This window comes from Lytechinus pictus, unplaced genomic scaffold (assembly GCF_037042905.1).
Source record: "Lytechinus pictus isolate F3 Inbred unplaced genomic scaffold, Lp3.0 scaffold_31, whole genome shotgun sequence".
NCBI lineage: Eukaryota > Metazoa > Echinodermata > Echinoidea > Temnopleuroida > Toxopneustidae > Lytechinus > Lytechinus pictus.
This window is the reverse complement of record NW_026974151.1, coordinates 49661-62318: the sequence shown is the minus strand read 5'-3', so window position 1 is coordinate 62318 and position 12658 is coordinate 49661. Positions and strand designations below refer to the sequence as shown.

Below are 12658 nucleotides of genomic sequence, written 5' to 3'. Positions count from 1 at the left end.
AATTTCGTCTAGACGAAATGTAATTGCGTCCACAAAGTTTATTTGGCGTGCCATACGAAATGAATTTTTATCAAACGAAATGGCGCACCAAATGACCGATGGTAAATTCCGTCCAATTCACGCAATTCCGTACACAAAATGTGTTTTTGTTCATATGAAAATCATTTCGTCATGACGCAGTTTTATTTCGTATATGAAATTATTTTTTGTCACACAAAATCTATTCCGTCGACGAAATCATTTTGTGTCAAAACCACAAAAAAATTTCGTTGACGAAATGATTGTGTGTCAAAACACAAAAAAATTTCGTCGACGAAATGATTTTGTGTAAAAACACAAAAAAATTTCGTCGACGAAATGATTTTGTGTCAAAAGACAAAAAAATTTCGTCGACGAAATGATTTTGTGTTTTGAGTCTTTTTGACATAAAATCATTTCGTCTCCTCTGTCTCGAAGGGGACATAAGAAGGTCGCTGATTGGCTGCACCTTACTCAAGCTGTTTTCGCTCCGGGACGATCACACTTTTTCACACTTTCACAGCTCAGATTGGCATGTTGGTGAACTTATTAGCTTAGATTTCACGTTATTCACGGACATTGCATTCGTAAGTTCAGCTATGTTTTCGACTTCAAAATTACGTTGAAAAAAAAATGGGAATTCGTTAGTCGTTACCAAACTTGCATTTGCAAAAAGCTGTGTAACAATACTAGTCCCGTGTATTTAAGTTTATGTACTGTAGTCAGCAGACCATGGGGGGGGGGGGGGGTTGGTCTTTTCTGCAAACCTAAAAAGTAAAATGGTTATGAATTATACAGGTTGAAGATATTTAGGCTTTGATCTTAATAATTAATGTAAAATTCATTTCGAGCAAAATGCTGAAAATTTCATTGAAATTGGATGACAACAAAAGTTATTGATGCCTGGCCGTACATGCCGTATGAAACTCTAAGTCTAACGTTAGGCTACTCCACTCAGTGACTCACGCGTATTGCGAGGTTAGTACTATTAGTATACTAACCTCGCACCATTAACCACGTTTGGCAATGGATTTCTAACTAGTGGGTCACGCGTGCTGTGATCCCACTTCTGGTGTCCACAACACACAACTTCTATTGCTTGATTTTTCTGTGCGCGGCGGCATGTAATGAACCCTTGAGTGACTAGGCCTAAAAAACTCAGGCGATGGTTCGTATATATAGCCAGGTGAAGCGGAGGTTAGCAGTAGTGAAGTGTAGTGGAGCTTACACGAACCATCGCCTGCTGTACTATAGTTGTGGTACTGGCCCTGGCCCCACTCATTACTAGTTCGAGGTTAGTTGCTACATATTGCTACAGATTGCTACAGTACATGTATAGATCTATAGTCTAGTACTAACCTCGTACACCGAACTGCATTTGGCCCTGGATTTCTGTGAAGTTGGCAAACATCGCTTCATTACAATACATAATCAATATTTGCCGAAACTCCTCGCTACTCACCGGGGCGCTTTGCGGTGAGTAGCCATAATACAAAAAGTCAATAGTATATTTTTAATTAAATCAAAATCATATTTAAAAAAAAGCAAATTTGATTACTTTGGAGTTTGGACTAGAAGTAGAAAGTGACTTCGCGTGTCTCTTCTTTTTACGCAAATAAAAGGAAGCCAGATGGTGGCGCTAATAAATTTCACAGCCTTGATTCAGGCTCGCTTCAAATGCAGCTCCTCGGTAATTGTGCCCCCGCAGACAAAGTCCGGAGGGGGCATTAAGCGTTGCCCCTGTCCGTTGATTCGCCCGCCCCCCCCCCCCCACTTGGTTTCCGCGCAATAAATCGAAATATATTTCGATTTATATATATTGATTAAAAAAAAATTTGGTGTGTAGGTACATGACACCATACCATAGTACAGGCTAACTTTGAATTCGGAGTCTGCAGGTCCAAGGTCACAGCTCATGAAATATCCGAGTTGGTTTCCACATGATGACTTATGAAATATTCTACATATTTAAACGAATTTGAGTGTGTAGGTAGATGACACCAAAATACAGGTTAAGTTCGAATTCGTAGTCGGCAGGTCAAAGGTCACGGCTCATTAAATATGCAATTTAGTTTCCGCATGATTACTTATGAAATATTCTACATATTTAAACAAATTTGAGTGTGTAGGTCGATGATACCAATACAGGCTAAGTTCGAATTCGGAGTATGCAGGTCAAAGATCACAGCTCCTTAAAGATATCTTATGAAATATTCAACAGATTTTTAAAAAATTTGGGTGTGTAGGTAGATGATGATGATGCACAGTATTTTTACAGCGGCGTAACAGGGTTCGGTGGCCAGGGGGGGGGGGGGCAAGAGCCAAAAATTTCCCGGTCATATCATGGTATGAATAGGCGTAATGGTGTAATAAGGCGACTATTTTGAGAAATGCAGCTCCTTGGTAATTATGCCCCCGCAGACAAAGTCTGGAGGGGGCATTAAGCGTTGCCCCTGTCCGTTGATTCACCCGCCCCCCCCCCCCCACTTGGTTTCCGCGCAATAAATCGAAATATATTTCGATTTATATATATTGATTTAAAAAAAATTTGGTGTGTAGGTACATGACACCATAGCACAGGCTAACTTTGAATTCGGAGTCTGCAGGTCCAAGGTCACAGCTCATGAAATATCCCAGTTGGTTTTCGCATGATGACTTATGAAATATTCAACAGATTTATAAAAATTATGGTGTGTAGGTAGATGACACCAAATACAGGCTAAGTTCGGAGTCGGCAGGTCAAAGGTCACGGCTCATTAAATATGCAATTTAGTTTCCGCATGATTACTTATGAAATATTCTAAATATTTAAACGAATTTGAGTGTGTAGGTAGATGACACCAAAATACAGGTTAAGTTCGAATTCGTAGTCGGCAGGTCAAAGGTCACGGCTCATTAAATATGTAATTTAGTTTCCGCATGATTACTTATAAAATATTCTACATATTTAAACAAATTTGAGTGTGTAGGTAGATGATACCAATACAGGCTAAGTTCGAATTCGGAGTATGCAGGTCAAAGATCACAGCTCCTTAAAGATATCTTATGAAATATTCAACAGATTAAAAAAAAATTTGGGTGTGTAGGTAGATGATGATGATGATGCACAGCATTTTTACAGCGGCATAACAGGGTTCGGTGGCCGGGGGGGGGGGGGGGGGCAAGAGCCAAAAATTTCCCGGTCATATCATGGTATGAATAGGCGTAATGGTGTAATAAGGCGACTATTTTGAGAAATGCAGCTCCTCGGTAATTATGCCCCCGCAGACAAAGTCCGGAGGGGGCATTAAGCGTTGATTCGCCCGCCCCCCCACTTGGTTTCCGCGCAATAAATCGAAATATATTTCGATTTATATATATTGATTAAAAAAATTTTGGTGTGTAGGTACATGACACCATAGTACAGGCTAACTTTGAATTCGGAGTCTGCAGGTCCAAGGTCACAGCTCATGAAATATCTGAGTTGGTTTTCGCATGATGACTTATGAAATATTCTAAATATTTAAACGAATTTGAGTGTGTAGTTAGATGACACCAAAATACAGGTTAAGTTCGAATTCGTAGTCGGTAGGTCAAAGGTCACGGCTCATTAAATATGCAATTTAGTTTCCGCATGATTACTTATAAAATATTCTACATATTTAAACAAATTTGAGTGTGTAGGTAGATGATACCAATACAGGCTAAGTTCGAATTCGGAGTATGCAGGTCAAAGATCACAGCTCCTTAAAGATATCTTATGAAATATTCAACAGATTAAAAAAAAATTTGGGTGTGTAGGTAGATGATGATGATGATGCACAGCATTTTTACAGCGGCGTAACAGGGTTCGGTGGCCAGGGGGGGGGGGGGGCAAGAGCCAAAAATTTCCCGGTCATATCATGGTATGAATAGGCGTAATGGTGTAATAAGGCGACTATTTTGAGAAATGCAGCTCCTCGGTAATTATGCCCCCGCAGACAAAGTCCGGAGGGGGCATTAAGCGTTGCCCCTGTCCGTTGATTCCCCCGCCCCCCCCCACTTGGTTTCCGCGCAATAAATCGAAATATATTTCGATTTATATATATTGATTAAAAAAAATGTTGGTGTGTAGGTACATGACACCATAGTACAGGCTAACTTTGAATTCGGAGTCTGCAGGTCCAAGGTCACAGCTCATGAAATATCCCAGTTGGTTTTCGCATGATGACTTATGAAATATTCAACAGATTTATAAAAATTATGGTGTGTAGGTAGATGACACCAAATACAGGCTAAGTTCGGAGTCGGCAGGTCAAAGGTCACGGCTCATTAAATATGCAATTTAGTTTCCGCATGATTACTTATGAAATATTCTACATATTTAAACAAATTTGAGTGTGTAGGTAGATGATACCAATACAGGCTAAGTTCGAATTCGGAGTATGCAGGTCAAAGATCACAGCTCCTTAAAGATATCTTATGAAATATTCAACAGATTTTTAAAAAATTTGGGTGTGTAGGTAGATGATGATGATGATGATGCACAGCATTTTTACAGCGGCGTAACAGGGTTCGGTGGCCAGGGGGGGGGGGGGGGGCAAGAGCCAAAAATTTCCCGGTCATATCATGGTATGAATAGGCGTAATGGTGTAGTAAGGCGACTATTTTGAGAAGGCCAGAACTTATCTTTAAAAAAAGTTGCGAGCGAGCGAGCAATTTTTTTTTACCTTTTTAATACAAAAATCCAATTTTGTGATAGATTTTGACATGATATCCAGATAATAAATTTATTTAATTCTTCTCTCTTTAGATTCCTTTTTTGTCACGGTGGTCTGTACGCCACTGTGAAGAGGATTCTTTGCGGCAGTAGCGTGAAGAGTAAAAAACAAAACAAAAAAACAACGAGGGGCGCAGTATAGAACATTTGCCAAAAGGCTGCTTTATATATATATATAAGTCCTGAGCGAGCGAAGCGAGCGAGAAAAAAAAATCAACTTTTCATGAGAATATAACTTTGAGCTATTTTTTAACATATTCAGTAATTAAAATCATATCCTACAATACTTTTCCAACAAAAAAGGAGGCAATTCCTCCTTTTTTTGTTCTTGGCTGTAGAACTTTTTGGGGCCATGGCCCAACCCTTCCATACGCAGTGCTGTGCGCTTGGGGTCCATGGCAGAGCCCCAGGAACTTCTTGATATTAAAGCCATTTAAACCTTGCAGATTTCCCCAATTTTAATCAAATCGCGGGCATAATATAGCTTTTACACAACACATTTATTCAACCCAGTTGCGTAATGAACCAAATATTTTGACGGGGCAAAACATAGAAATGTGGGAAAATTTGTAAAAAGTCGCCAGCGTGCAAAGCGAGCTGGAAAAAATTGCCTATTGAAATTAAAATCTAATTATGTGATAGATTTTTCCATTATATTCAGCAAATAACACAATTCATTGTTTCCATTCATTTCATTATACGTCATGTACGTTGTCTCCTATAAAATTTATTTTATATCCTATTGGGTGTGGAACCACGACCCCCCCCCCCGCCTGTATGGCAGTGATTGAACGGGGGCGTTATAGAGCCATTTGAAGATTATAAATGAAGAGCCCCTACTGTGTGGGGTCTGGGGCAAAGCCCCGGTAGCTTATTTGCATAAAATTTAGAAAGCTTATAGCACAATGTTGTATGCAGTCCATCTTTCTTCCCGCTCTTTAATTTCAATCATCAGCAGCCCGGTCGTGTTATTTTTTTTCTTGTTCCTTTTCTTTGTTTTCTAATTTAGCTCTTGACTAATTACATTCTACATTCGTTTCCCGCTATTGTTTGCCATTTTGTCATCTTTTAATTTATTTAATTTATTTAATTTATTTCCCACCGTGCTCTTGCATTACATAGGCCCTTTTCTCAATGATTTGTTCTTTCTCAAATGTTAATTCTATCGTACATTTTCCCGCTTTCCTCCCTTTTCTACTAAAAACAGTTTTTTCTTCGTTTTCTTTTCCCATCTCTTTCCATTTCCCTTTCCTCCTTTCCTTTTCCCCTTTCCTTCCCCTTTCCCTTTCTTTCTCCCTCCTTTTTTTCTTTTTCCCGTTTTTTTTTTTATTTTCCCGGTGAAATCCGCCAGGGGGGGCAACTTGCCCCCTCGCCTGTTACGCCACTGCATTTTTATAGCACCATATATCTGTCAAAGACATTCAAAGGCATATTGGAGGAGCCAGCCAATCTGGGTCGCCTACAAGGGCGCGCACACAGAACTGTGACCAGCAGGTCTCTCCTCCCGATAACTGGTTGGGGGAATGCAGGTGGACCACTACACAGGGTCATTAAATATGCGAGTTGGTATCCTCATAATAACTTATAAAATTTCAACAGATTTTTTAAAAATTGGGTGCTTAGATAGATGACACCATAATACAGGCTAAGATCGAATTAGGATCGAGTCGGTCAAAACTAATGGCTATATGCGAGATCCGCTCATAAAGAGAGTTGCATGCGTTGTGCCTTGATTTTCTGGTTCACGGTGGCATGTAATGAACCCTTGAGTGGCCTAGCCCTAGGTCTATGTCACAATTGTCATCATGAATATTCATAAGGTGGGCTGATGATTTCACATCCCCACTTTCCTTTTCCTTGACAGTTATTATTGTACACGAAATCATAATTGCTTCATTTTGTCATATGTGTAAATGATATGTCTCCATTATAATTAAATAAGTTGGTGTAAATGTTGTCAATCCAATTGTGACTTGTAGGAAATTTTTTAATAAACCTAATTTCATACAAAATACAAAATAACAAGTGGGGGTATGACTATGACATCATCATTTTGCCCACTGAATATTCATGTATGCCTAGAAATCTACAGGAATAATGCAAATATTTTAAATTCAACAACTTTGTTATTATCCGATTTTGATCAAATTTCCAGCATTTTTCTTTGTGAATTTTACTCTATTTCTTGAGATATGATCAATTATGAATATCTTCAGCCTGGAGCATCCCTTAATCATGTTGGTATTGGAATAACGTTAGGCCTATTAACACTAACGGTCTCCAGCATTTTTTTTTTGTCTAGTCAACAAAGTACAAAGTACAACTTATAATATTGCAAACTAATACTATCTATATACATTTTTGCAAATGAATGATTATTTGTATTTATTTTTGTAAAAAGAAATGTATCACTATTTTTTTCTTTATGTTGTACATTATGTTTGTTAATTATTTCTGTTGAAAAAATGCTGAAATAAAATCAATCAAATCAAACACCTATAGTGTCCTACTAGGCCCTGCCAGAGGCAAATTTCCAGATTGCTCTTTCTAGAACTGATTTACATCCTGGATAGAAATAAGCTTGTCTTGTATAAGTGGTTTGGGGATAAAGGAATCAGTCCAGTGGCGTAGCTAGGATTATTTCTCTGGGGAGGGGGGCACCGGGGGGTCCTTGCTTTTTCAGGGGGGGGGGGGCACTATTTTTTTCTCTGTGTGTGTATGTGTCACAAGGGTGTATCAGACTTTCGCCAATAGGGGATGGGGCCCAAAATTATCTTCACCTATATTTTCCCCGATCAGTCATTTCTTAGCTTTATTCTTATAAAGCAACATCAATATGAAATAATCTCATAGGCCTTATATAAAAAGTGCGAGCGCGAAGCGCAGGCGAATATTTTTTTCTTTCTTTTTTTGAACTTTCATGTATTTATTTTGTCCTGAAATTTAACATTCTGGGCACTGTTTGTGATCCTGAACAAGATGCGTATGTAACTAGATAATTACTGAGAATGCCAAGCATGAACAGAATATTTAACAAGTGTTCTAGCATGATCGAAAAGGGACCTATTAAGGACTGTTTACCCATGAAGACGGTACATATTTCAAGAATGGGAACACGAAGCGCGAGCTAAAAATTCTGACCTAAAAAATTGTCATTTTAAGCACTTTTTGTAATCATAAATGGGAAAGGTATGTAACTAAACAATTGATGCAAGCGCAAATTGGGAATTTGAGTGTGGCAAACTGATTCTGTTTGGTTCTGCTTGTGTAGACTGGGGCCCGTTTCTCAACACCGTCATAAGTCTTCTAACTTCTTAACTAAATTGGAGATAGTGAGCTACTTGTCTACTAACTGTTTCACGAATCCCTCTTTGCCAAGATCGGGGACAACTTGACGAAATAGTTATGACAGATCTCCGAACCTGTCATAACTTCTTTCTTAATGACGTAGTGATATCATGTGGGTAGACTATGACATTCAAATGAGCCTCGAAATTCGAAAATTATAATATTACGTAATAATTCATAGAAAATGAATTTTATTGCAAACAAGTGGGATAAATCATTCAATAGTAATTGTAATGCACAGAAATTATATTAAGTGTTGGTAAAAAATCACAAAACCATTCATTTTAAAGTAGTAAAATAATTGAATTGACAAAGATTCTACCACTTCAGGCCATCCATAATTGGACTTGTACTCGTTGCTTTCAGACCCTTATCAAGATTTTGATAAATTCTCTCTCTAATATATGCATAGAATTTATAAAATTGTGTGTTTTGGTATCTAAAGAGTTGAACAATTCATGATGATAATATTTTGATGGTGTTTGGAATCCTAAAAACCTGTATAATTATCATCATTTTAGGAAGAAAGCCTGCATGGTTTACTTACGTAAACTATTCAAATTTTATATCTGGGGGTACCCATCTCAACGTCCACATGTGATTTTTTTTTTGGTCATGAAATGAATTAGTGATAATTTCATTTCCTCGGCAATTTAATGCCCATGTCTGCATGTTTGAGTATTTTTTATGCATATTTTGCCTCTGCTATTATTTTGATAGGATCTATTTCCAAATTCATCACAATAATTGTAAGTTTGGAGGAGCTGTGATGTAGTGGTTCTCACTCTTGTAATCAGAGGGACGTGTGTTCGAATCCCACCGCGGTCTGGCGTCCTTTGGCAAGGCGTAAATCCACACTTTGCCACTCTCGACCCAGGTGCTAAATGGGTACCCGGTAGGATGTGAAAGTCATTGTAGCTTGTCCAGTACAGTGTGCGCCTCACCGGCGACTGACTGAAATACTCCCGAAGGAGTGGAGGATGTGCACACGTTGTGTGCGGGAATGACTGATTGAGTCCGATCACCGGGCTAATAATATATCTGTAAAGCGCTTAGACACGTCATTCCGATGTATTAAGCGCTATATAAAAGCAGATTATTATTATTATTATTATGTTTTATCATAATTTTACTTTTTGAAAATTATGCTATTTTGTGACTAAGGCTACGTCTCATGTACTTTCCACCAATAGTATACGATATCAATGGATTCTAGTTAATCCTTTTGGGTAAGATTGGAACTAACTCTGTGTTTGGTAGATAAAGTTATATGACTAACTTGTCCAAGTGTTGAGAAACGGGCCCCTGCTGAGTACATGTAGGCCTAGAGTTTTTATGCCCCCACAGACGAAGCCCAGAGGGGGCATTAAGCGTTGCCCCTGTCCGTCCCCCCCCCCCCCACTTGGTTTCCGCGCAATAACTCGAAAAATATTTAATGGATTAAAAAAAAATTTCGTGTGTAGGTAGATGACCACAAAATACAGGATAAGTTCGAATTCGGAGTCCGCAGGTCAAAGGTCACATCTCATTATATATGTAAGTCGGTTCAAAGGTCTAAATTTGTTAATTATATATATATGCATATTGGTTTCTGCATGATATTAAGTTCAATCATATTGAATGGATTTCTGATCGCGTTAAGCGGGGGCATCTGTGTCCTTTGGACACGTCAAATTTTCTTAATTATGTGTAATTGATTTTATGACATGTGTTTACATTTGCTGCAGATTCCCATTCAGCTGTTGGACTGAACAGATACTGTAACACAGTATGGATGGTCAATATGAAGCGAGCTTCATTGAATTCCTCCAAGAGCTCTGTACTCCGTTTTGCTCATTTTGAAGATGGTTGCTTTGACAGGACTGGGCAAGTGACTCGTCTTAGACAGGATGCTGTCCCAACCATATTTGATTTCCTGCCTCATCTTCAGAAGGTAGAGTAGATCTATATCATACATGTGTTCTAAAGAAATATTTTCTCTGTATTATCTACCTTTGGTTTGATAGAACATTGCTTTAAATATTCCATTTTCAGTAGCCAAATAGAGATGAAAATTATCCTATTTGGGAGGCTAACCATGGACCTGGGCCTTTACAGTGTATTTACAGTAAACTCTTACTAAATGAACAAATATATATTAAAAATTTGGTTTACCCTACATAATAATCCTGGGCTACTTTTAAATTGCATAGCCCGTGGGGGGGGGGGGGGCTTTTTGGTCCCCCTCTTCAGATCTCCGTCGATCGCAACGAAAACCAATGCACACGTCACCATCAATGTAATCTGCAAGCATGGAGCTAAGGGTGTATCGCTGATTTTACAGAATTTAAATTTATTTTTAATAAATTAATAATGCTAATTTATGCCTAAATATAGAATTCTCTGCTTTAAAGGTAAATCTCTAAATAATTCCCCAAATTCTATGATTTCTAAACAAATGTGCTCCTGAAAAAAATGGTAAATCAAATTTCTAATCTTATGTATTTTATTGGTTTTATAATTCCATACGTATTTCTTAGTTTTGGGGCCTTATGTATTTTATTGGTATTTGTCTCGCCTGCATAGCAGAGCGAGACTATAGGCGCCGCTTTTCCGACGGCGGCGGCGGCGTCAACATCAAATCTTAACCTAAGGTTAAGTTTTTGAAATGACATCATAACTTAGAAAGTATATGGACCTAGTTCATGAAACTTGGGAATAAGGTTAATCAAGTATTAGTGAACATCCTGCTTTAGTTTCAGGTCACGTGACCAAGGTCAAAGGTCATTTAGGGTCAATGAACTTTGGTCAAGTTGGGGGTATTTGTTGAATTACTATCATAACTTTGAAAATTTATGGATTTAGTTCATGAAACTTGGACATTAGGTTAATCAAGTACCACTGAATATCCTGTGCGAGTTTCAGGTCACATGACCATGGTGAATGGTCATTTAAGGTCAATGAACTTTGGCCGTGTTGGGGGTATATGTTAAATTACCATCCTAGCTCTGAAAGTTTATGGATCTAGTTCATAAAACTTGGGATATAAGAGTAATCAAGCATCACTGAACATCCCCTGTGAGTTTCAGGTCACAAAACCAAGTCAAAGGTCAGTTAAGGTCAATAAACTTAGGCCATGTTGGGGTAATTGTTGAAGTGCCATCATAACTTTGAAAGTTTATGGATAGAGTGAATGAAATGTGGACATGGGTGTAGTTGACAGTCTTTTAAGTCTCCGTTCAAATGTCATTTATGGTCAATGAACGTGGTATTATGTCATTATATGAATGATGTTCTTGTGAATGATTATTTTATAGTAGTTTTCAAAGTTAGCACTGCTGCTATATTAAATTGCGTAATGCAGGCGAGACTGCCAGAGGCGTTCCACTTGTTTTTCAATGAGATCACTTCGTGGTACTATTCCCATTATAAAAAGCAAAGATTTGATTATTTTTAACCAATCAGTGCAAGAATAATGATGCCTTTGTCAATTATGACTGAAAATGGAATTTCCATTGGATTACTTATGTATACAAAATAATATTTTTTAGCAATTTTTGGTCCAACATAAACTCATAAAATGTTGCGTAACTGCGTATCTAGGCGTCTCGAATTTGGTCTCTCAAAAGCTCTGCGAGAATTGAACGGAAAAAAAATAATGGTACCTCGTTTCTCATTGTGGACTTATCGTGAAATATGTGGATGGGAGGGGGGCTTAGTAAGCCCCCCCCCCCCCGAGGGGCTAGATAGGGTTAATATATCATCATGAATATTAATAAAAAAAAAACATTTATTTTGTTGCAAGTCACTGGAAAAGGTTTGATTCCTAAATAAATATTATTCTTCATGTATTATCGAATATTTAATTGAAAAATTTAAAGCTATCTTTTCATTCTTCTATCTGTTTTTGTTCAATATTTCTTATATGTTTCTTTTTTTTAATTCATTCATCTCGTACAGAATTCACCCAAGCCAAGGAATTCCCTGAAAGAAAGACGTTTTGATTCAGCAAACAACCTCCCAGATACTGCAAAGTCTTCAGCACCTTCATTTCTCGAGGACCACTCCTACTCAATATCAGAAAGTCCAAGAGGGGTAAAGTGGAAGATAACAGCAATAATGGACTATTAAAAACTTGGAGAAGAGGCTGAAACCACACAGCAGAAGTCCCGCCGTGTACATTACTTGCTCTTAAGTTTGGACAAACATGACTCGCAAAACTTTACAACAAATAATTACCCCAATGTGCATTCTGATTATTTAAAATAGCTCAATGAAAAAGTTTACCACTGGGCATGTAACAAAAGTGCATTCATTAAATTTGAACGTGATGCAAAAATGATGTCTTACAGTATATTCATTCTGACTTAGAATGTCAGAAGAGAAAAAAGTTTGTGAAAAGTAGGAATGACAGCAAGCTGACAGAAGAATAGAACAGGATAGAACAAGGCGATAGTTATGAATGAGCTGTTGGATAGAGACAAAAAGATGAATTAAGAATGGGGGTGATAGAGAAAGAGAGACGGGTGTTGGGGGAGCCTGTGATCAATGCCTGAGAAAGCGAAGATTACCATA

General features: G+C 38.0%; 1 long non-coding RNA gene across 1 annotated transcript; it reads left to right on the top strand.

Moving 5' to 3' along the window:
- The first annotated feature begins 517 nt into the window (after window positions 1-517).
- LOC129266845 (uncharacterized) lies at window positions 518-12360 on the top strand. Its single transcript, XR_010296893.1, has 3 exons — window positions 518-605; window positions 9832-10037; window positions 12044-12360. It is a non-coding gene; the product is annotated as an uncharacterized LOC129266845 (long non-coding RNA).
- The last annotated feature ends 298 nt before the right edge of the window (window positions 12361-12658 follow it).